This window comes from Sinocyclocheilus anshuiensis, unplaced genomic scaffold, assembly GCF_001515605.1.
Source record: "Sinocyclocheilus anshuiensis isolate Anshui unplaced genomic scaffold, SAMN03320099.WGS_v1.1 scaffold1902, whole genome shotgun sequence".
Lineage (NCBI taxonomy): Eukaryota > Metazoa > Chordata > Actinopteri > Cypriniformes > Cyprinidae > Sinocyclocheilus > Sinocyclocheilus anshuiensis.
Window position 1 is genome coordinate 182,011 of NW_015544233.1, and position 23,165 is coordinate 205,175.

The 23,165-nt window shown below is 35.1% G+C and overlaps 1 protein-coding gene across 1 annotated transcript in view; it reads right to left on the reverse strand.

Moving 5' to 3' along the window:
• LOC107697541 (leucine-rich repeat and fibronectin type III domain-containing protein 1-like protein) overlaps positions 1-22,903 on the reverse strand; it is an 87,849-nt gene extending 64,946 nt beyond the window's left edge. Inside the window, exon 1 of the mRNA XM_016498338.1 lies at positions 22,702-22,903. The gene's annotated coding sequence lies outside the window, so the exon portion shown is untranslated. The remainder of the gene's footprint in view (positions 1-22,701) is intronic.
• Between the last annotated feature and the right edge of the window lie 262 nt (positions 22,904-23,165).

Sequence of the window (23,165 nt, forward strand, 5' to 3'; positions counted from 1 at the left end):
GTAAATTTAGGTATTGGGTAAGATTAGCGATCTAAAATATGGTCGTGCAGAATAAGGCATTACTATCTGCTTTATAAGTACTAATAGACAGCCAATATGTTACTAATTTACATGCTAATAAGAAACTTGTTAATACTGACAATTGGTCCCTATACTAAAGTGTTACCTACATTTCTTACTTAGGTACTGCAAAAACACAGAGATACTCACTCTGGGCTTTGACTAGGTCAGAGAGTGATATTAAAAGCATATGATGAAAATGTAGTTATTTAAAAATGGCTTTTTTGTATCACTGTGTATCACAGCATACTAGATACGCTGATATCAAAAGTAAGAATCTTTGCACCATGGTAACAGCAAAATGTGGCTTTTCCATGTTATGGTTACATGGTAATGTAGAATCAACTCATTATAAGTAAGCTTGTGTGGAGATGATGATGTAAGGTGGCAGAAATATGTAACCTCTTGAAACTGCATTACATATCCTAGTAGACACTGCAACAATACAAATACTGTATGTTTTCCAAAATCAAACTAGAGTCCTCTGAGAAAAATAAAAAAATAAATAAAAAAAGAGACCAGTACAAACAATTCTTACATACTGTATTCAACTCTGTATTCTCCTCTCAATCACAATAAAACCAATTCCCATATTACTGATAAGGTTTGTTCTAAAGTATCTGTCCTTCATGAAATGAGTGCATCTCAGCAGGTCTTGAGACTTAAAATATAGATTCATCTTTGTGTATATTAGGATGACATTCAATAGAATTGAAACAACAACATTAGGGATGCAAATCTGACCTGCTTAAACAAAGTTGTGGCAAAGTCTTTGTTTTGCTGAGATGCATCTGACAAACTCTTTAATAGATTTGTAGCTGTTATTGTGTGGTTATGCTATGCCATCATAAAGCTGCCCCTCTGGTTGACAATAGGCCTATTTATGATGTAATCTCTGCTGCTACAGACATTGGCTTTACAACATAACGATCTACTGTATGTGAGACTAGTTATAAGCCATTAAATGTTTTTAGTGTGTGAATTTGGAAAAAGGAATAGTATGAAAAGCCACGGCACTGTATGTAATAAAATTTTGAAGAATGTGATGTAATGATACCCATGTTTTCTATGTATTTATTTATTTGTTTGTTTGTTTGTTTGTTTGGTTGGTATTTAGAACAACAAAGACTGAATCCATTGTATCCATGGACTAGTAACTTGATTATAGTTGCCTTGAGCGAGCCAAAGGATTTGCATTTCATCATAACACAGCCATGTAAAAACGACAATGTAAAAAAATAAATAAATATGGGAATAAATCGGACAAATACTCTCATGAGGTTTGTTTAAAGACTGCTCTGATCATCAAATTCATAGAAAGTTATCTCTGATGTATCAATCTGATTTGGCATCCGGTTAAATGTGAGTTTTTCTGTACCACTGGCGTCACCAAACAGTGTGCTGTTCTTTTTACTTTATTACTGTCTTATACGTGTTTAATTGTTGATGATTTGGCATGACTCTGGATTGTTTTGTTCTTCAAAGCTCATCTCGGAGTTACTGTCATAGCAACGTCTGTAAGCTCAAACCTGAGCAAAAGCAGCTTTATTTAGCTAACAGGTTCCAATACCTGATTTTATAAACAGTGTATTAAAGCCACAATTTATATATCTGTTTAGAGTTTGGAGGCATATTTATTTATTTGTTTGTTTGTTTGGTTGTTTATTTGTTTGTTTGTTTGTAAAAAGAGTGCATTCAATTTATCAAAAGGGACAATAAAGACATTTATCATGTTACATGACATTTCTATTTAAATTGCTGATGTTTTGAACTATCTGTTTATCAAACAACAACAACAAAAAAACAGTGCAATGTTTTCAACATTGATAATAATACAAAATGTTTTTGAGCTGCAAATAAACCAGAATAATATAATTCTGAAGGATCATGTGACATATTCAAATAGAAAACAGTTATTTTAAATATATAATAAAAATCTATAATAATATTTCATAATATTACTTGTAAATTTGATCAAATAAATACTGACCCCAAACTGGTAGAGTATATTAGTGTTTTAGCAATTAAAATGGAATTATGTTTTATTACTTAATCATATAATAATAATAATATATTATAATATATTTGTCATGAATCTGACAAACAAGCAGATCAGCATCAAAACTCAATGTTAAAAAGAAATTTTTTTAGGGAGACCTACAAATAATAGACTCACAGTTGACTCTGCGCATTAAACTAAGAACGTATTTAAACATCAAGAAATAGCACATATAATGCAGCTGATTCTTCAGTCACTGAATTAAGCTAAAGCCACGTCATATACAGTATATAGGACTTTCCACTGGGAATTAGTGAAAGATTAGTTCATGGCAATACTCAGATACAAACCCAAATACCCTTCAGAACAGCAGCCGATCCTTCTCCCGAAACCTCTCCATCTGTAAGAAGCTTACATTTAAAGACTGACTGGTGGATAAAACTACCTGAAGTAGAAGGAGAGAGTGACTCCACTTTACTCTGACGCTAGTGAGAGGCAGTAAGTTATTTCCAGAGTCTTTCTACCGTTTCGTGCCTCTGCGACTGACAGAATTCCTGGCCCGGAGAGCTCTGACGCAATGGAGATGGATTACCGCGTCCATGTCTGCTTTCTACCAGAGTGCCCATGGGCCCTATAAGGTAAAAGTGTGGTAAATCGATCTGAACTTCCTTTTCCTGGAAGGAATGGAGAGAAAAAAAAAAAACTACCTCAAAGAAGACCTCCGACCAGCTGCTGCATTATTTTGCTTGCTTGTTTTGTTTTTGTCCGTCTATTCAAAGCGGCTGCATATTAGTTGCAACTACTTTGCTGCAATGCATTGTTGTGCATCATCATGTGACTCAAACCCCTTTGTGCTTCAATCAATGTCATCCAGTGGAGAGCTCTAGAATCAAGCAATCACAGTAATCACATGCTGCCTTGGGACTTGAGACGTGACCCGCAGGGCAGATGTCATACTTGTCTGTCACTCACAGTATGTGCCGAATTACGAAGTGAATGAACGTGACTGTTCTGAGTATTTCAATTAAAAGTTCACAATGGATTTAATTCGGCACAATGGAGGCCCAGTCGGGTGTCATCAAAGATGGAGACCCCTTTGGGGTGCACCAAATTGGCTTGAGAAACAGAGTAAAAAACATAAAACTCAGAGACCAGTAGAAACACAAACCCCGAGCTTTTTACCCTGGGTATCAGCTGTCTCCAGGACTCATTCATCTCAGGTAAAATTATGCCCATTAGTTCATGTTGCTATGACAATCCAAAACAGAGAGTGCATTAATCACGTCCCATTATCAGGCATTTTATCTTAACAGTGGGCCTGTGGTTTGCTTCTCAGTATTGAACACCGATCTGAATTATATCAACACAGTGACAATCCGCAGAAACAGGGATTTTTCTGAGCCAAAACAGATGCTTCAAGTACATAACACATTCAAATAACAGCAGTTAGCCATTTCTATTCTTTCCAAGGCCTGCATATCCATTACAATTCCCCTAGTTACTGTAGGCCTCATTTGACTGCAGATGTTCCCTGGTCCATTTAAATAAATGATTAAACCAAACTAGTAGGTGAGAATTTCACTTAAAGGAATAATCCCCCCCCCAAAAAAAAAAACAAAACAATCAGAGGTGTACAGTAGATGAGTTTGTTTCTCCATTGAAACAGATTTGGAGATATTTATCATTACATCACTTACTCAGCAATGGATCATCTGCAGTGAATGGGTGCCATCAGAGTGAGAGTCCAAACAGCTGATAAAAGCATCACAATAATCCATAAGTAATTCACACACATTCAGTCCATCAATGAATGTCTCGTGCAGTCAAAAGCTGTTTGTTTCTAAGAAACAAATCCATCATTAAAGCATTTGAACTTTAAACCATTGCTTCTGGCTAAAACATAAGTCCATAAAGCATAATGCATTCCTCCAGTGCATACAAGTTCATCTCCTGTTATCCTCTCAAATCAAAACTAAACATATTTGTTTATAACTGTCTTGGACTGTTTTTTTTTTTTTGCTTGTAAAGACTCAATTCTTGCACCGCTCTTGTTTAGCTTGTATATGCTCCCACTAAGTCAAATAATGAGAAAGAACCAAATTGCCTATCACAGCTATGCTGATGATACCCAGATTTACCTAGCCTTATTGCCAAATGACTACAGCCCCATTGACTCCCTCTGCCAATGCATTGATGAAATTAACAGTTGGATGTGCCAGAACTTCCTTCAGTTAAACAAGGAAAAAACTGAAGTCATTGCATTTGGAAACAAAGATGAAGTTCTCAAGGTGAATGCATACCTTGACTCTGGGTTTGACAACTAAAAATCAAGTCAGGAATCTTGGTGTGATTCTGGAGACAGACCTTAGTTTCAGTAGTCATGTCAAAGCAGTAACTAAATCAGCATACTATCATCTCAAAAACATTGCAAGAATTAGATGTTTTGTTTCCAGTCAAGACTTGGAGAAACTTGTTCATGCCTTTATCACCAGCAGGGTGGACTATTGTAATGGTCTCCTCACCAACTGTTTTAAATTCATTTTAAACCTCTTAAATCAATTTTTAAATCATTTTCAAAGTTTTAAATTCCTTGTTTTAATGTTGTGATTATTTTTTTTATTATTTTTTTCATTTATTTTATTTAAAGCACTTTGAATTACCATTGTTTATGAAATGTGCTATATAAATAAACTTGCCTTGCCTTGCCTAAACAGTCCTTGATCTGTGCATATCTCTCTCCTGATTTAGACGAGACGACATTTTCACTACAGAATAAAAAAAAATAAATAAGTAGTTTGTCCAGAAGCAACGGTTTGAATTTAAATTATCTTCATTTTTTTCTTACAAACATGCAGCTTTTTTACTTCACAGGATGTTAATTGATAGATTAGAGTTATTTTGCTTACTTGTGGGTTGCTTTGATGATTTTAACAGCGGTTTAGACTATAATTTGACGGCAGCCATTCACTGCAGAGGATTCAATGATTAGCAGTTATGTAATGCTACATTTTTCCAAATCTGTTCTGATGAAGAAACAAACTCATGTACATCTTGGATGGCCTGAGAGTCAGTATATTCTCAGCAAATTTTCATTTTTGGGTGAACTATTCCTTTAAATTGTTAAACTTCATCAGTAAATCGTTATGTAGATGAGTTTGTTTCTTGTGTGTGTGTGTGTTTGTGTGTGTGTGTGTGTGTGTGTGTGTGTGTGTGTGTGTGTGTGTGTGTGTGTATATATATATATATATATATATACAGTGCTGCAGTACTGTGGTTTGCTTCTCCGTTTTGAACAGTGACAATCACAATCCACAGAAAGAGGCTTTTTTTTCTGAGCCAAAACAGGTACTTTTGCAGATGTATTCAAATAACAGCAGTAAGCTGTTTCCACTCTTTTTGAGGCCTGTGCATGTATCACAATCCTCCTAGTTACTGTAGGTCTCATTTGACTGCACATGTTCACTGGTCAATTTAACATGACGTGACTTTTCAACTGAAATGCAGTGGATTCATATATTCTCAGAAAATGGAGACGTTTTAATCACAGACTGATGCAGGATGAACTGTTAATTGTTTGTTCGCTGTTAAGTCTCTGAGGGAGACGATGTCCTGAATCTTGAAACTTGTTTCAAACGTGATAACATTTTTGTTTTAGTGGTCTATAAAGTTCTCGAAGACTTTTATTAAATGAGATGAAATTAGTCAGTCAGTTAACCTGTCTGATTTCACAGCTACTTTATAGAAGAACATTTTTCTTTTGTTTAATTTGGGATAATTGATAGCATGAGCTCAAGGTATAGTTAACCATGGAAATGTCTTTAATTAGTAATGGGACTATTTACAAATGGTTCATAAAACATTAAAGACCCCATTTATATGCAAATGCAATCCTAAACATGTAAAAAATAATTTAAAATCATAATTAAAATGTACAGTGTGATCTCATTAAAGAGAATAATTTTGCCCTACAGATATTTTTGTCCAATCAGATGGTCTAAAATGAGAATGCCTTTCAATCAATCAATCAATCAATACTAATGGTAGAGCATGGGCCTGTTTACACCTGGTCAGTTCATGCGTTTTCGCTGATCGGCTATCTGTCGGATTTGTTAAAACGTTTCCATTTACACTTGGCCACCTAAATGTGTCTTTGCAAAACGGATTTAAATCCGATCTTCAATTCCCGCGCTATATTTAAATTTAGCGGAGTTCACGTCAACAAAATCAAAAGATAAGCGCTGCATATTATTAATTATCAGCTCATTTCAAGATCAAAGACCGCATTAGGAGAGTGCGCGGCATCAGCACTGGAAAGATAAGTTTGTCTTACTACTTTTAATGAAGATGATTGTGTGTCTGCGTCTTACTTTCAGTTTCATTCGCGGCAGTTTGCGCGTCGGCTTGCTGAAGAGATACAGCTACTCGTCCGCGGCAATGCGTGTTGCATTAGCGCTGTCATATCTGATTATAATGTCATATAGCCTATAACACGCTCTCACACGTTTATTATTTTAACGTTTTGGGAGGAGTAAAATTTGCATATGTGGTTTCAACAACCAGATGCATTTACACTTGTCCAGTTTCATCTGGAATGCGGCCCAGACCACCTCCTGAAGTGGTTTGAGCGATCGGATTTATATCCGTCTAGAATGCGTTTCGGAGGGCATTTACACCTGGCCTTATCACGATCGGATAACTATCTGATCAGAAAAAAAACGCATGAAGTGACCAGGTGTAAACAGGCCCCATAAGACTAGACAAAAATCTGCGCAACATGAGTTTAAATGTTTACTATTTATAAATGTAAATATAAATATAAATTATAAATATACCAAAATAGTAGGTATATACCTACATTTTCACTGATTTTCACTGATAAATATATATATCTTTTTTTTTATTTTCATTGATAAATAAATGTTCACAGGTATTATCATCATCATCATCAACAACAACAACAACAACAACAACAACAACAACAACAACAACAACAACAACAACAACAACAACAACAACAACAACAACAACAACAACAACAACAACAACAACAACAACAACAACAACAATAATAATAATAATAATAATAATAAAACTGTGGCTTAAAGCAGTTCTAATTGAATTATTGTAGATATTGCAAGTACTGCACTGCAGGACACTGCTGTCACACTAAGCTATTCTGACATGTTGTTGCCAACACTTATAAGCTCTTATGCTAATGTCTACACACATAAGTACAGCTCTAACCTACTTTTTCCTTATTAATGCTGAAAATCTGTATACTTTGTGATTGTTAAAGGTCACACTGCAGGACGCTGAATAAATGAACTTGGAAGCAGGTGCACATAAACACTGCAATTTTAAATGGTAGTAGGAGGTAAAACGTAAATGCTTTTTAAATTGAAGCATCTTTACTTCCTGTTGGGATCCTGATTAGTAAAATTATGCTAAAAGCATCAAGAGATTGCCTGATTATTATTATTTTTTTCCCCAAGAGAAACCGTATTACTATTACTATACTACTATCACTATATTACTAACAAATCTATCAATGTTTTGTAATTAATACAAGAAAAAAGTTACAATATTACAAGCTAAATAATTCTGCTGTTATACTGAGACATTACGTTTTAGACAATTTAATTATGTTTAAATAAATAATTATATATGCTTTGTTATATTTCGTAGTATAAAATATAATTATATTTCAAAACATAAATATATTTTGTATTATTTTTGCCACAAACACAAAAGTGAAACTCCTCCTCTGAACAGGTATATTCAAGCTTGAATAAGTTAATAATAATAATAATAATAATAATAATAATAAGTATTATTATTATTATTATTATTAAGTAACTGGTTAAATTTTCAGTGTAGTTATTTGTAGTTATACCTTTTTTTGTATATATGTGTACATCATAGTCCTTTGACAAGTTCTACATTTGACATGAAATTATATATTCAAAAGAAAATCAAATTTGAGAAGATAATTGCATGTTGCATGTGTACAGGCAAAATCCATCATCTTTGCTGTCTAGCCAATTAATACATATCTAAAAAATATATTTTGCTTTGATTCTAGGAATTAACATACCAGCTACAGCCTATATAAAACTGTTGGCCATTTAATTATTTGTAAAATATTGCAGTAATGGCAGTTTTCTGAATTAAACTCCATTAATTCAGAGATGTCAAATTCCACACAGCCATGGAAATGCAAAGCTGGGTCAAACAAGAAAAGTGGCAGTTTGGATTGATGATCCAATGTGAATTACAGAGGGCATTCTTAAAGAGCTCTTTAATAAGCAAAGTGTTGCAGGAAGAGAAAACAGACAAACAACAACACCTACAGAAACACATAATTGGCCGTGACCTTTGCGCGGGGCTCCCGCAGAACTGGGCAGCTCTTCAAAAGAGCGGTTTCAAGGAGACAGGAAAAGCAGTGGTGTACTCTGTGAGACAGGCTTCTATTCAGCAGCCCTGCATGCAGCTGTCCCTCTAGGCCACTTTCTTTGATGTGATAAGAAAAAAATATTTAAAGATATACGCTGCCTTTTGAGGATAGCTTTCCGTGTGCACTTGGAAATATTCATGTTGCTATCCCCCCCCCACCCCTGTGGCGGAGTTTAGGGGGATTATAATTATTATTATTTTTTTTTTTATTAAGTCAACAATTGACCAGCACTTTTTAGCCACTGAAACTAATCTGTCAATGTTATGCAATACAATACAACATGCATAAACAAACAAACAATAACACAGGCTAAAACCCCACTGCCATATTGACAGAGAAATATATTTTTTATACAATTATATTTTATTTATATAAATCCTTATAATCTATTAAAAAAATAAGAATAGAATAGAAATAGAAACTCAAAAAGTATCGACTGTTATATATGTTATTTATCTATATATCTTATCTTAAAATACTACTACTACTAATACTAATAATAATATGTGTGGTTTTTATTTTATTTTATTTATTTATTTTTATTTATTTTAGAGAAACTCCTCCTTTTGCAACTATCTACAAATAAGTATTCATGTATATACCTTGCAAAATTGTATCAGTTACTGAATAATAATAATATTAATAATACTGTAACGGGGCTGACGAGACGTGAGACGTGTGGATCCATCTGCAGGCTTTATTAAAGAGACGTGGTAAACAGGCAGGGTCAAACAATGGCAAACAGGTATATGGCGGGCAAAACACAAGAATAGTCCCAGGGCTAGCGTAGGTCACCGATCGGCAGACAGAATCACAGGGGCGAGACGAGAGGGAAAAATCCAGGAATACAGGCAAAGATCAGAAACCGCGGAAACAGGCAAGGCAAGGCAAAACAAGGAAAACACAGAGACTCGGAATGGGGTACGGGCTAAACAATACTCAGCAGAGAAAGGTGGTTAGAGTGGGTGTTATATAGTGAGTGAGGTGATTAGAAACAGCTGTGTGCAATGAGTGCAATCAGTGCAGTGTGCAAATCGTGCAAAGAATGATGGGATATGTAGTCCGGGGTGCTATGCAACAGTTTGTGTTGTGCGAGAGTCAATGTAATGGAAAGGGTGACCTCTGGTGGTGAATAAACGGAAGTCCATGGACCGAATTCGTGACAAATACTACTAATAATAATATTTCTGACCGATTTCTGATTTAATCTTTCTCTTGCATATCTCCTAGACTGATTTGCCAATTAAAAGCACTACCTGCTCTTTAAATAAGACTCTGAATAAGAGTTTGACTGCCCCAAGTTTAAATTATTAAGCCATTATTAAAACTTTCCTTAGAAAGTTCCAAAATATGAGGCAGTTTTAATTAACATTCTAAAACAAATCCATTATTTTATTGTTATTCTTTCCTGCAGAATGTTCATGTGACTATATGGCATTCTGTACTGTAGGTTTCAATAGCAGCTGCATTCATTGATTGCCAAACCTACCGCCTCAGGCCCTAAACATATATTCCCACATGTGTTAACTTGGCAAATATTTCCATAATTCAAGCTTTTTAATATGTAAGATTTTGCAAATTCCTTCCCCATTGCCTTGCGAAAATTCTAAAGCACCTTTTGAAGACAAACTTACAAATGCAACTTGCTAATGGACTTGGCCTGCCTGAAATATGGTTGTTTTGGAGTGATATTCAACATCCTGTTTACTGCACATTACATGTGCCCTCATTTTTTGTCATTGATGTCTAACTTGTTCCCTCAGCTCACTATTCTGAATAGCAAAATAAAGACAGAGGCCTATTTAGACTAGAAACAAACCAAAAACTGCCATAAACACAAGATTCACAATTTGACATCATGAGCTGCAAACAAACCTCAGCAAAAATCATATTTAGAAAGGAAGTTCCCCTGTTCTCTGCAGCTGTCATATGTTATTCTGTCCCCCAGATCATTTTTTTTTTGTTGTTGTTGAGATTATACAATTTCATAAGGGACTAACTTTCATTATTTTCAACTAAACAATAAATGCTGTAACCATGTGCTCTGCAAATCCATCATTGTTAAATAAACCTGATACATAAAACATGAAACAGTGAAATAAAGCAGCTCTGACGTTATATGAAGGTCAGACTTTTTTCTTTTTTGCATACAATATATGCACTATAAGTGCTTCTTTGGGGGAAAAGCATGTGATTACAAATTATGTTAATGTAATGAAGTCTATTACTGCATTCTGACCATGGGCATAATGATGTATAGTTTTAGCTAAAGTCATGCATTCGCTCAGCCATTAAACATGGAGGTCAAACAGCATTGCACACACAAACACACAAATAAGATCTTATCAGCTCTTGAGACAGTAATTCAACACTCCACAGCCCACACTGATTTAAAGCCCAAGCACTTCCTCTTCCAGCGCACTAATCTTTTCCTAAATAATGGTTACCAAATAACTGATATTTACAGCCATGTAAACAGGGCATTAGAAGAGACATGCAGCAGTATCCAAAGAAGTTTAAAACGGAATACAGTATGTCTTATTACTATTACAATTATGTAACTAATTTTAGATGTAACCAGTGTTGGGTAAGTTACTCAAAAAAAGTAATCCACTACAAATTACTAATTACTTCTTTAAACTTGTAATTTCATTACATTACTGATTACTGCATTTAAAAAGTAATTATTTCACTTTCAAGTTACTTTCAAGTTTACTTTACTTTTCAAGTTATCATGCCTAAAAAAAATACACTACAAAGATAAACTCATAGTTCTTTCATAAATTTAATATTGACTGAAAAATGACGTGCTCCCTTTCAATCGGTCACTCTCGACGTCACGTCGGATGACCGACAAATTGGGATCGAGAAGACTAAATCCTCCACGGCCACCCTCTATACCCTCTTGGGACCTGACTCTAGTGCTCACAGCACTACAGCAGGACCCATTTGAGCCTTTGGAGATGGTCGAGCTGAAATTTCTTTCGATGAAATCTTTGCTCCTGATGGCATTGGCCTCCATCAAGAGGGTAGGGGACCTGCACGCATTTTCGGTCAACGATTCGTGCCTAGAGTTTGGCCCGGCTGACTCCCAGGTAATCCTGAGGCCCCTGCCCGGCTATGTGCCCAAGGTTCCCACTACTCCCTTCAGGGATCAGGAGTCTCCGTGAATATCTTCCTGAAACGAATCACTAAAATGAACGAAAATGACGAGAAATATATCTAAAGAAAGCTTGAAGTGTCTATTATTAAATGAAGTTAAGTCATGTCGAAAAAAAAATATTCTCTGATAAAATAATCTGTATGAAACCAACGCGAGGCACAGTCTTTCCCGTCTGAGCTCATCTATAATGTGGTCACACCCACGCACATCACGTGCTATAAGATAATCATCCACGCAAAACCAAGCTTGAGACGCGCGAACATGTAAATGTCCATATCACCTCCGTAAACAAAGAAAGATTCAAGTTCATCTCGACTACTTTTCGTTTTTTGGAAGAAGACGCACGGTGAAGAATAAGCCTTGAATTTACCTGAAGAATGCGATGCCGATGCGGCTTAATCCAGCGGATGATCTCATTCTTATGAGTCATTTATTTTTACTTAAATTAGTGTTACTGTGACATAAACTTGTACACATTCACTTGTTTAACTTTTCCCCAAACTATAATGCCAGACTAAATATGTCGAGTGCAACATATTGAAATATGATAGGCAACCTTTCATTGCATCTAAGTGTTGTAGGACTCATCTGCATTTTAGCTCGCATTCTCCGGTGATTTATTAAAAGGGCATATTGACGCGCAAAACATAATTTTTACTTCATAATATTTTTAACACTGCATTTGCAACTTAAGTAACACAATTGTATTAACATTAGTAACTCTAATCAAATTACATAAATTTTAAATGTAACTCATTACTTTACTGCATTACCAGGAAAAGTAATTAGAATACAGTAACGCTTACTGTGTGACACGTTATACCCAACTCTGGGTATGAATGAATGAATGAATGAATAAATGAATGAAACATCATGTGCCGTTAGAGGTGGACGAATACTATGAACTAATATTCAAAATGTATATTATTATAAACAACAGCAACAACAATACTACTACTACTACTAATAATAATAATAATAATAATGACATCTGCCAATGCCGATAATTTGCTTTTCTTAAGGAAATAAATATATCTTCCAATAAAAAAAAAAATAATAAAAAATGTAGTAGAAGGAGCAGAAGAAGAATGGCATCTGCCGATGACAATTGTTTTTCTTTCTTGGCTTTGATCACTGGCTATTATTATTATTATTATTATTATTATTATTATTATTGCATTAACTTATCACTTATAGCAGCCCTATATTGAGACATTTTTAGTAACAGGTTATAATCTGCTCTGATCATTGGCCATTATTATTTTATTATATAAAGTATTATTAAGTCTTGTAATGTACACCAAGTGATGCATGACTGGCACCGACATTGGCTAAAACAGGTGTGCTATGCCCCTGAATAAACACCAATCATTTTAGTCCATTAATGCCTTTCAAAAGTACTTTCCAAACTGAAATGAGGTATTTGTTGCACAGACACAAAAGACTAATCTAAATATGTATGTCTGAATGGAATGTGTGTTTTAGCCACAGTGATTTATACTAATGCATCTGAATCAAAACCTATTGTCTATTCAAACTTAATTTCTAAATCACTGTCAAATGAGTTCAAGAGGTTCAGCGCAGTTAGAAAATCACTGCATGAAGCGCATCATTGTTATGATTGATCACTTATATAAGTGTGCTCAGACAACAAGCCTGTATTTGGAATGATAATTATATCAACTCAACGGCTTCATCAAAAATGCTGAGATAATTTAATCTGACCCAGTTTGTGAGATTCATTTTTCTAGGTCTTGAACTCAAGATGTATTTTTCAAGTCAATAATCCATCATAAAATGCTTAATCCTGCCCTACCAACATACTCAGCATTCATTCGTCCTCTCGGTTTGCCTAACTACTCATGAAATGTTAGTTTCATAGTGAGAGGAAAATATAACCAGCGAATAAAAATTCTGTGCCCTTGAATGACTCAATTCTGCTGGGCGTTCTGCTGATGTTTGCCTTAATTAGCGCAGTGCCGCATGGATACCCTGAGGAAAAAAAAAAAACTTAGGCCAAGGAGCGACTGGTTTGATTCCTGCTCTGTTGTGAGATAACCTCTCTCAGTCAGTGAACATATAATATCAGTCAGCCTCTACAGCCTAAATGACCCTGAAAAGCTCTGCCGCCCACCCTCTCCAGATATTGTCATCACCTACCCTCTACCGTAGTGTCTGGACGAGTGTATGAAGCTCCACTGCTGAATGAGGTCAGCCAGACAGATGTGGTCTTGACACATTACCGTCGGTTAGCATAGACAACCTTTCAGACCCCCACTGCTATTCATTCACTGCCCACACTGTGATAAAGCCCTAGTGGTTAGTTATATCAGCTGTTGCTGCTCTTACTTGTCACACATCACGCTCATATATGTGTGTGAACAAAAAAGCGCCACAAAGCAATTACAAAACAGAAAAAAGAAAAACAAAATACAATGCAAAGAACAAAACAAAACAACCAAACAAAGCAAAGTAAAATAAATAAATAAATCAACATAAAAAAAAGAAGCACAACAAAGCAAAATACAAAACAGAAAAAAACAAAACAAAACAAAATAAAAACAAAACAACCAAACAAAATAAAGCAAAAGAAAGCAACATAAAACACAACACAATCATGCAAGGAACAAAGCAAAGCAAAGCAAAGCAAAACAAAACAATATAAAAACAAAAGACAATGTGAAGAACAAAACAAAGCAAAACAAAACAAAGCAATATAAAAACGCAACACAATTATGCAAAGAACAAAGCAAAGCAAACCAAAGCAAAAGAAAACAAAACAAAAAAGCAACATAAAAGAACAAAAAGCACAATAAAGCAAAATACAAAACAGAACAAAGCAAAGCAATATAATATAAAAACAAAATACAACACAAAGACCAAAACAAATAAAAACAAAACAACCAATCAGTACAAAACAAAGCAAACCAAAGCAACATAAAAAACTGAACAACTCAAAGCAAAATACAAAACAGAACAAAGCAAAGCAAAACAACATAAAAACAAAACAGTGCAAATAACAAAACAAACAAACAAAATAAAGCAACAACAACAAAAACAGAAAAGAACAAAAAGCACATCAAAGCAAAATACAAAATATAACAAAGCAAGAACAAAACAGAACAACAACATAAAAAATAAACAAAACAAAGCAAAATCAAAATCAAAACAACATCAAAAACAAAATCAAAACAAAACAGGAAAAAAAAAGAATAAAGTCATAATAATAAGAATAAAATCAAAACAAAACAAAATACACCATATTTAAACTTTTAACAATCAATTAAAACTACAAATAGAGTTGATTGTGTTTTATTATATAATTATATAATTTAATTTAATTATATATTTATGCTATTTAATATTTACATATAATATGGTAAATAGAACTTGTTTTTTATTTAATTCGGATTGTCACCGCTATGTATTCCATCCCTTAAGGAATGAATGCACAAAACAATGCTGGGCACTGCACCAAAAAGTACAGCACCATTACTCACAAAACATCATGAAGTTACATCTCAATTTCTGTCCTTTACATGACCATTTAAGGACATTCAAACACAAGAAAAATTTTTGTAAGGACATTAACAGAGTAACATTTAAATTCTATCATTCACCCAATGCATTCAAAGCACCTGCATCGGCTTCATGTGTGTCTGTGGCATTTCAGTCATATCATTCCCAAAGAAAAAATATGTTTCCGACTATTGATGTGATATTTAGAGTCAGCTGCCACTGAAATGCTTTGGACTGAGGCTATTACCCAGAGGGCCTCAGCAGTCAGCTCTGAAAGCATCATGTTTCTGGAGCTTTAAAGAACCCTTCACCTTGAATTAGGCCGGGTAGGGTATGCGCTAGACCGTGGCAGGCCTGTTTTCCAGAAGGAACATGCATACTTCTGCTGTATTTCATTTTTCCCCTTTAGTTGACCTCTGACCATAGATGTGCCTTTGCTGTGCTGGATGGAGCTTTTTCACACATGCTAGGCAGCCAGCAACTGTGGTTTGTTTACCATTTTATTTTTCTTATGAGACTATGACAGCAAAAATGATCTATCTTTATGCCACTAAGTATTGAGTTATGACTAATGACTGTGGCACAATAACAGTTAGAAACAACTGTAGAAGGATATTAAATAACAAAAATATGAAAATTAGCTAGTCCTTTGAGTCGAATATAATACATGACTGTTCTATAAAATGCAAATATTAAAAAAATGGAAAACATTAAGTACAAGAATATGAGCTGAGGAGGATTTGTATTATTATTATTATTAATATTAACTTACAAGATTAATTTTCATGAAAAAGTAAACTCTAACAGCATATCTTTATCTTTTTGTCCATTATATTTCCACTCAAAAACAACATTACACACTGCATGAAATCTAAATTGAATCATGTGTGGAGAGCTTGGTGCGCTTTACAACTTGATTATATAAACACATCATATCCAGATGATTAGACAGTAGGAAGCAGTGTTTGACACTGATGTGTTTTGAACCACATATCTGTCATTTTCAGATATGAAGTAAGAAATGATGAGAAAAACATTCAGGTACATCCAGTACTGATTTGCTTTTTGATCTTTAGGACTGGCTATCTGCACTGTCATTTTGCAATTAATGAAATCAGATCGGTTTGTTCAGACGGTGTAGTCAATATCCGGTAAAGTACATGCTTTCCATAGTAATGGCTGCTGCGTTTTGCAATGTATGACATTTGTGTATGACGTTGCACCCATAAAGAACTACTTCTGTGCTAAAAATCCAGACTGACCACAATGTTCAAAAACAAGGAGAGTATTAGTCCGTATACAGATGTCGTTTGCTAAACTCTCATTTAATACAGTAAAAATGTAGTATTCTTAAAATAACAGTTTTATATTGTAATATATTTTATAGGCAGCTTATTCCTGTGCCTGTGATTCAAAGCTGAATTTTCAGCATAATTTTTCCAGTCTTCAGTGTCACATGGTCCTTCAGAAATAATTCTAATAGTCTGATTTGCTCCTCAAGAAGCATTTCTTATGTGTTGAAAACATTTGCTCAGATTTTGTTCAGCATTCTTTGATGAATAGAAAGTTTAAAAGAACATAATTGATTTGACATAGACATATTTTATAACATTATAAATGTCACTTATTAACTGTCACTTTTAATAAATTTAATGTGTGACTGCTGAAAAAAAAAGTACCCCAAAGTTTCTGCTGTGCATTCAAACTATAAACAACTAAAAGGATTTGAGTCAAATATGTCAAAAACAGAGAGAGACAGGACAAAAAATCTAATTTAGTTGTTTGCCTGAATAAAACCTAAATGTCTCAAAGAATGTTCATAAAGATACCTCACTCAGAGTCTCATCAAGTTAGGGCATGACAGCTGCCAACATCAACATCTGTGCTGCTTTGTCATTTTAGGTGAAATTCCATATCTAGGACAATGTGGAATATTTCACCCAAAAATGAAAATACAGTCATGTCTTTCCAAACCCATATGAATTGTTTTCTTCCACAGACCAAAAAAGAACGAATGTCCAAGTTGCGCTTGGTCCAAGTTGCTACATTGAAACTAAGTGGATGGTTACCAGGGACTGTCAAAAGCAGCAAAAGCACAATAAAAGTGATCCCTACGATTAATGCATTATATTTTAAAGGTCCCATATTGTACATCTTTCTGGAGTTTTATTTTAGGTTTCGATGTCCTTAAGAATATATATTTGCGGTATAAGTACCAAAAACCATCTCAATATATTTTTACAGCTCCTCTCTCAGGAGCTCTGCTGAGAACAGGTCGATTTTGGCCTGTCTAATTAATATTCATGAGCCTCTCTTCAGATTGGCCTGTTGTTTTCTGAGTGACGCACGGCCAGGCCAACCACAGCTAACTAGGGTCAGCCGACGTCACAGCGCTAGCTGGAGGCAGCAAAACAAAGAGGAAACTGGAGGTGGCCCATTCAAACCAGCGCAGATTCGGCTACATAAGGAGCTTAAAATATCATCTTGTTGTGATGTTGGGTGCCAGAATCGACGTAATACAGCCTCAAATTAGAAATTTGATCGAAATTTGATTGCTGCCACTGCCAGACAAAAAACCGACGACAGCTGTGGTTAAACGCGATAAAACGAGCAGACTGGACAGAATCGATCGTCAAAAAGGCTTGCGTTTGCAGCGCACACTTCTTATCAGAAAAGGTTCAATAAAGTATTTTCTTTTGTTGTTATGGGCGCGTCTACAGATTTCTTGCCATATGTCTATGTTTCTTGCATCTCACGACTACGTCGTGTATGAAATAATGTCTGTGTGCATGTGTATAAGACAACAAACTGACAATTTATATGTAATCATTTGTAATTGTATAGCCAGGAAATTTCAGTTTTGACAATATGGGACCTTTAATGTCTTTTGACACCATCAGTGTTGAGGAATAACTAGTTACATGTAACAACTTTACATAATTTAATTACAACGTAAGGTTACACTTTATTTGGTAACACTTTATTTGTCTTTACACATGTTACATGTACTTACTCTTATAATAACAATATTAATTATGCATAATTGCATGCATAATTACACTGTAACAAGGACACCTTAAAATAAAGTGTAACCCTTTTTTTTTGTTTAAGGTGCCCTTGTTACAGTGTAGTTCAATCATGAAAACTCTCGGAAGATTTAACATGGTGATGGATATGACAATATTAATGTATTTGGTCTTGGCTGAATAGATCTGCTACGTTGCTGCTGCTGCTGAATTGCTGCTGCTGTTGGTTATTGCTGTAGTTGTAGATTATTGCTGCTGCTGCAAGCAAGTACAAGAACTTGCTACTGCCAATGCATATGGCGATACGGTGCCGTGAGTATTTAAGACATACTGCTGCTGCACAAATAGCATATAAAATAACCTGTAGCAGATCTATACAGGTGGAGCTGGGGAAGGTGGGGGGTTTCAGAGAACTCTGAAAGCGCACTGCAGGAATCTCTAGTGAATGCTAGCTAGCCATATAAATGCAAAGCAGTAAGCTCATTGGCTGCATATGCAGCATGAACCAATCAGCTTGTGCCAAGTCGTTTAACTCTCTGAATATCATCAGTTACATTAACAACCTGTCAGCCTGCGCCATCTAGAGTTTCATGACTGAACTATATATTTATACACTTAAGAACTGAGTAATAATAATTAATTAAATGTACTTACTATATGGTTAAGATTAGGATTAGGGTTTGTCTTAGGGTTACTTGCATGTAATCATGCATAATTTACTGTTATTATAATAGTAAGTGCATGTAACGTGTAACAAGAGCACCTAAAAATAAAGTGTTACCTAAACTAAATGTAACTGTAATCCATCACAGTTGCTGAGAAAAAAAAAAAGTCTAATTTACAGTTACTTATGAAAATGTTAATGATTACAAATTGGGTTACAGCTGAATATTTTCTGTAAAAAACTAGGATATGTTGAATAATATTAATTTGTTGCTTTGCCTGTTTTTGATTGACTGGTCTAAAATATGAGACACCAATGTTTCAGGAGTTTAGGACAGCATAGGACACATGCGATAACTTTTATTTCCCATTTGGGTTTATGTATATGCTTTATTTTTTTAAGATTACCCATTTTAGATGCCAGTGTTTCCTGTCATAGCTATGCAAATATTTGATTTTAAAACACTATCATAGCTATTAACACATAAATAAATAAATACAAAATAGAGAGAAGAGAAAACAGGGAAAATAATATTAACAAAAACTATAATAGTACATCAGGGATACTGAAATAACATTGCACAGCACATCATCTCGTTTTTGTTTTAGCACAAATATATGAATGTGCAAATAGCAGATTTAGAATGTAGATAGCAGCCTAACCCAGGCATATTCACAATGACAGCATTTAAAAGATACAAAGTGACCTGTGGTAGTGATTCAAAGCAACATGGACACAAAAACGATTGGCAGAGTTGAGCAGCTTTATGCAAATGCGCAGCGATGCGACTGCTATTAATGCAGGCGGTAAAGCTCAGTGTGATCTGCTGCCTGATACCAGTGTGTCCAGCAGTTGAGAATACTATAGCAGCTTGGTGACCTCCAGAAATGTTAATACGTCTATGCCAGCACACCTTTAACCAAAGTGCAAGCCAAGACATTTTGTTGGAAACTTTTTTGTTTCTGTTGCTCTTTACTGTGGGTCACATACACTTAGTCACACAAATCACAGCGCTATATTGAAAATATCTTTTGAATCTGAATCACACAGCATTTCAGCTTTCAGTGTGGACAGACAAATAATGTGATGCTAAAAACTTAATGCGTTGAGCCTGTATAGGACATGTTTTTGCTGTTATTCCATATGCAGTGAAATCAGGGCATGGCTGCATTTCATCTGGCTTTGTCATGCATTGCAGCGCTGCACAATAAACAGATAAACTTTCCTGCCTTTCTTCTGGACTCAATACAAGCACTACGGTCTGTAGTTAACTTGAGCATTCTTTTGTCTCCAGCGCACACTGATCCTGCTCACGAAGCTCCTTGGATGATGAATGAGAGCACTGTTATCACCCTTGATAGTCATTAGCTTAAGGCAGTTCCTTTGGCATCCAGATGGGCACATAATGGCGTCTTCCTCTCCGCCCACAGCTTACTGTGGGCTGCCCACAGACCCATCTCCCGCTCGCAGGTGCCACACACACACACACACACACACACACAAAGAGCCACTTATGGTAGGAGGGTGATGGTTGGCGCGAACAAGACACATTTGCATGGCATTTCCATCTCCTCTTAAAGTGGTCCTGCCCAAATGTTTCTCTTAAGAGCCGAATGAAATCTGAGATCTTTATGACTAGATTCAAATTGGCACAAAGTGTTAGCTAAATGAGAAAAAAAAAGACTTCTGTGGAACACAGAAGGAGATATTTAGCATAATGCCCATGCTACTCTATTTTATACAATAATATTAATGGGAACATATGCTTTTGAAGCATCAATGAATGAATGCATCACATTCTAAGACAGTGGTCACTAGGGCTGTCGCGATTCATCGATTTTATTTGACTATTCGATTTTTTTAAATCCTCGACTTCATTTTGCTCGCGTTGACTAACCGGCAAAATACCGGAAGTGGTGCATTTCAGTACGAGAATCCATAAAACACATTATTAGACTGTTTCCCAAGGCTGCATGATATATTAAACCCATTTCAAAATCATAATTAAGCATAATTGTGAATTCACAAACGCTACGATTTAATTAGCTAAATAATTATATGCGATGCAGTTCTAATACAGTATATGCGCTTTAATTATTTACATGCGTGGCAGTAAGCTCATTGGCTGCATATGCAGCATGAACCAATCAGCTTGTGCCAAGTCGTTTAACTCTCTGAATATCATCAGTTACATTAACAACCTGTCAGCCTGCGCCATCTAGAGTTTCATGACTGAACTATATATTTATACACTTAAGAACTGAGTAATAATAATTAATTAAATGTACTTACTATATGGTTAAGATTAGGCTTAGGGTTTGTCTTAGGGTTACTTGCATGTAATCATGCATAATTTACTGTTATTATAATAGTAAGTGCATGTAACGTGTAACAAGAGCACCTAAAAATAAAGTGTTACCTAAACTAAATGTAACTGTAATCCATCACAGTTGCTGAGAAAAAAAAAAAGTCTAATTTACAGTTACTTATGAAAATGTTAATGATTACAAATTGGGTTACAGCTGAATATTTTCTGTAAAAAACTAGGATATGTTGAATAATATTAATTTGTTGCTTTGCCTGTTTTTGATTGACTGCTCTAAAATATGAGACACCAATGTTTCAGGAGTTTAGGACACAAAATAGGACACACGCTTATTCGATAAATGTTTTATTTCTTATTTGGTTTTATGTATATGCTTGTTTTGTTTTTTTAAGATACATTGGGGGGGGGTGCTAAAGTCTGATTTTGTGGTGGCTGTGCTTTACAACTATATTAGTATAATCTTAATTCAAGTGATGAAGGGTTTTGAAAGTCTGACAGTAATCAGTGTTGAGCACATTTGAGAATATTCATTAGAAATGTAGAAAAGTATAATAGTCAAATGTAATCAGTTACATTACTTTAATAAAGTATTTGAAATAGTTACACTACTTATTACATTTTAAATAGGGTAATCTATAGCCTATTACATTTCCAAAGTAATTTCCCAACACTGGACACCTTTTAATAGATTTGTTAGAGAGAAAGAACAAAACTGTAATTATTCACACTAATAATATAAAGTGCAGCTTTCAAATCTATTGTGTATATTCAAATATAAGCGCAAATTACGATTTTTAAATATTGGTTGTTTAGTTTCAGAAAACCTAAAATATAGTGCCTAAGAAATATGAACAGCTTTATACACTACAGGTTTGGAATAATTGAGATTTTTTTTATATTTTTGAAAGAAGTCTCCTGTGCTCACCATTAAGGCTGCATTTATTTGATTATTTTTTTTGAAGGATTGTGTGACACTGAAAACAGGAGTAATGGCTGCTGAAAATTCAGCTCACAGGAATAAATTGTATTTTGAAATGTATTAAAATGCAAACAAAAGCACGCACATCAATCTCAAATGGGTGCTCGACTAAAAAACAAGTAGAAAAATTACATGTAAAGTCGGCAACACCAAAGCTCCAAAAGTATCAAAAATGTATCTTTACGACTTTACATTTAATTTTTCTATTTTTAAATGTATTAAAATATAAAACGCTTATTCTAAATTGTAATAGTATCCCATAGTATTGCTGTTTTTACTCTATTTTCAAAAAAATGTAACATTCTAATTATTCCAAACTTTTGACCAGCAATGTATTTTTATGGTGCTTTTTGATACTCGACAGTCTGTGGTCACCATTCAATTTCAATTTAAAAGAGCAGTGCCGAATATCTCCTGCTGTTCAAGTACTACATGTTTGTGAGTAAATGATAAGAGAATTGTGGGTGTGTTATTCCTTGAACTCCTCACTGCCATGTGATTTGAAGTGTACCTCTATCTGAGAAGCGTAGAATGGCTGGAGATGCTCATGAAGGCTCCACTGGCGGCATTAACGCTGAGGATAGCTGTAGACTTGGGCTGCTACATGTGGACAGGCTGGCAGAGAGCAGAGACTCGAGACATTGGCCCAGGAACATGAGAGTATCTGGCGCTCAGAGCCACAACTGACAGCGCTGCAGATTTCGGAGCTCCATCCACCTGTGAAAGGAGAAAGGGAGGAGGGACATTTACACGAGACACAAAGCATGTCTGTCTGGATTTTTCGCCTCTCGGGACAAGAAGGCCAATGCATTTCCAGGACAAAAACAAGAGCTAGACAGCAAATTTGCACCCCTTTTTTTCACATCACAAAACAAATGGAACAAAAAAGAAAATGGAATGCGGCAAGAGCGAGGGCATTAATAACGACCCAGAAGTGTCACGCTGTTTGAACACTCCTACCATCACTCTTGATAA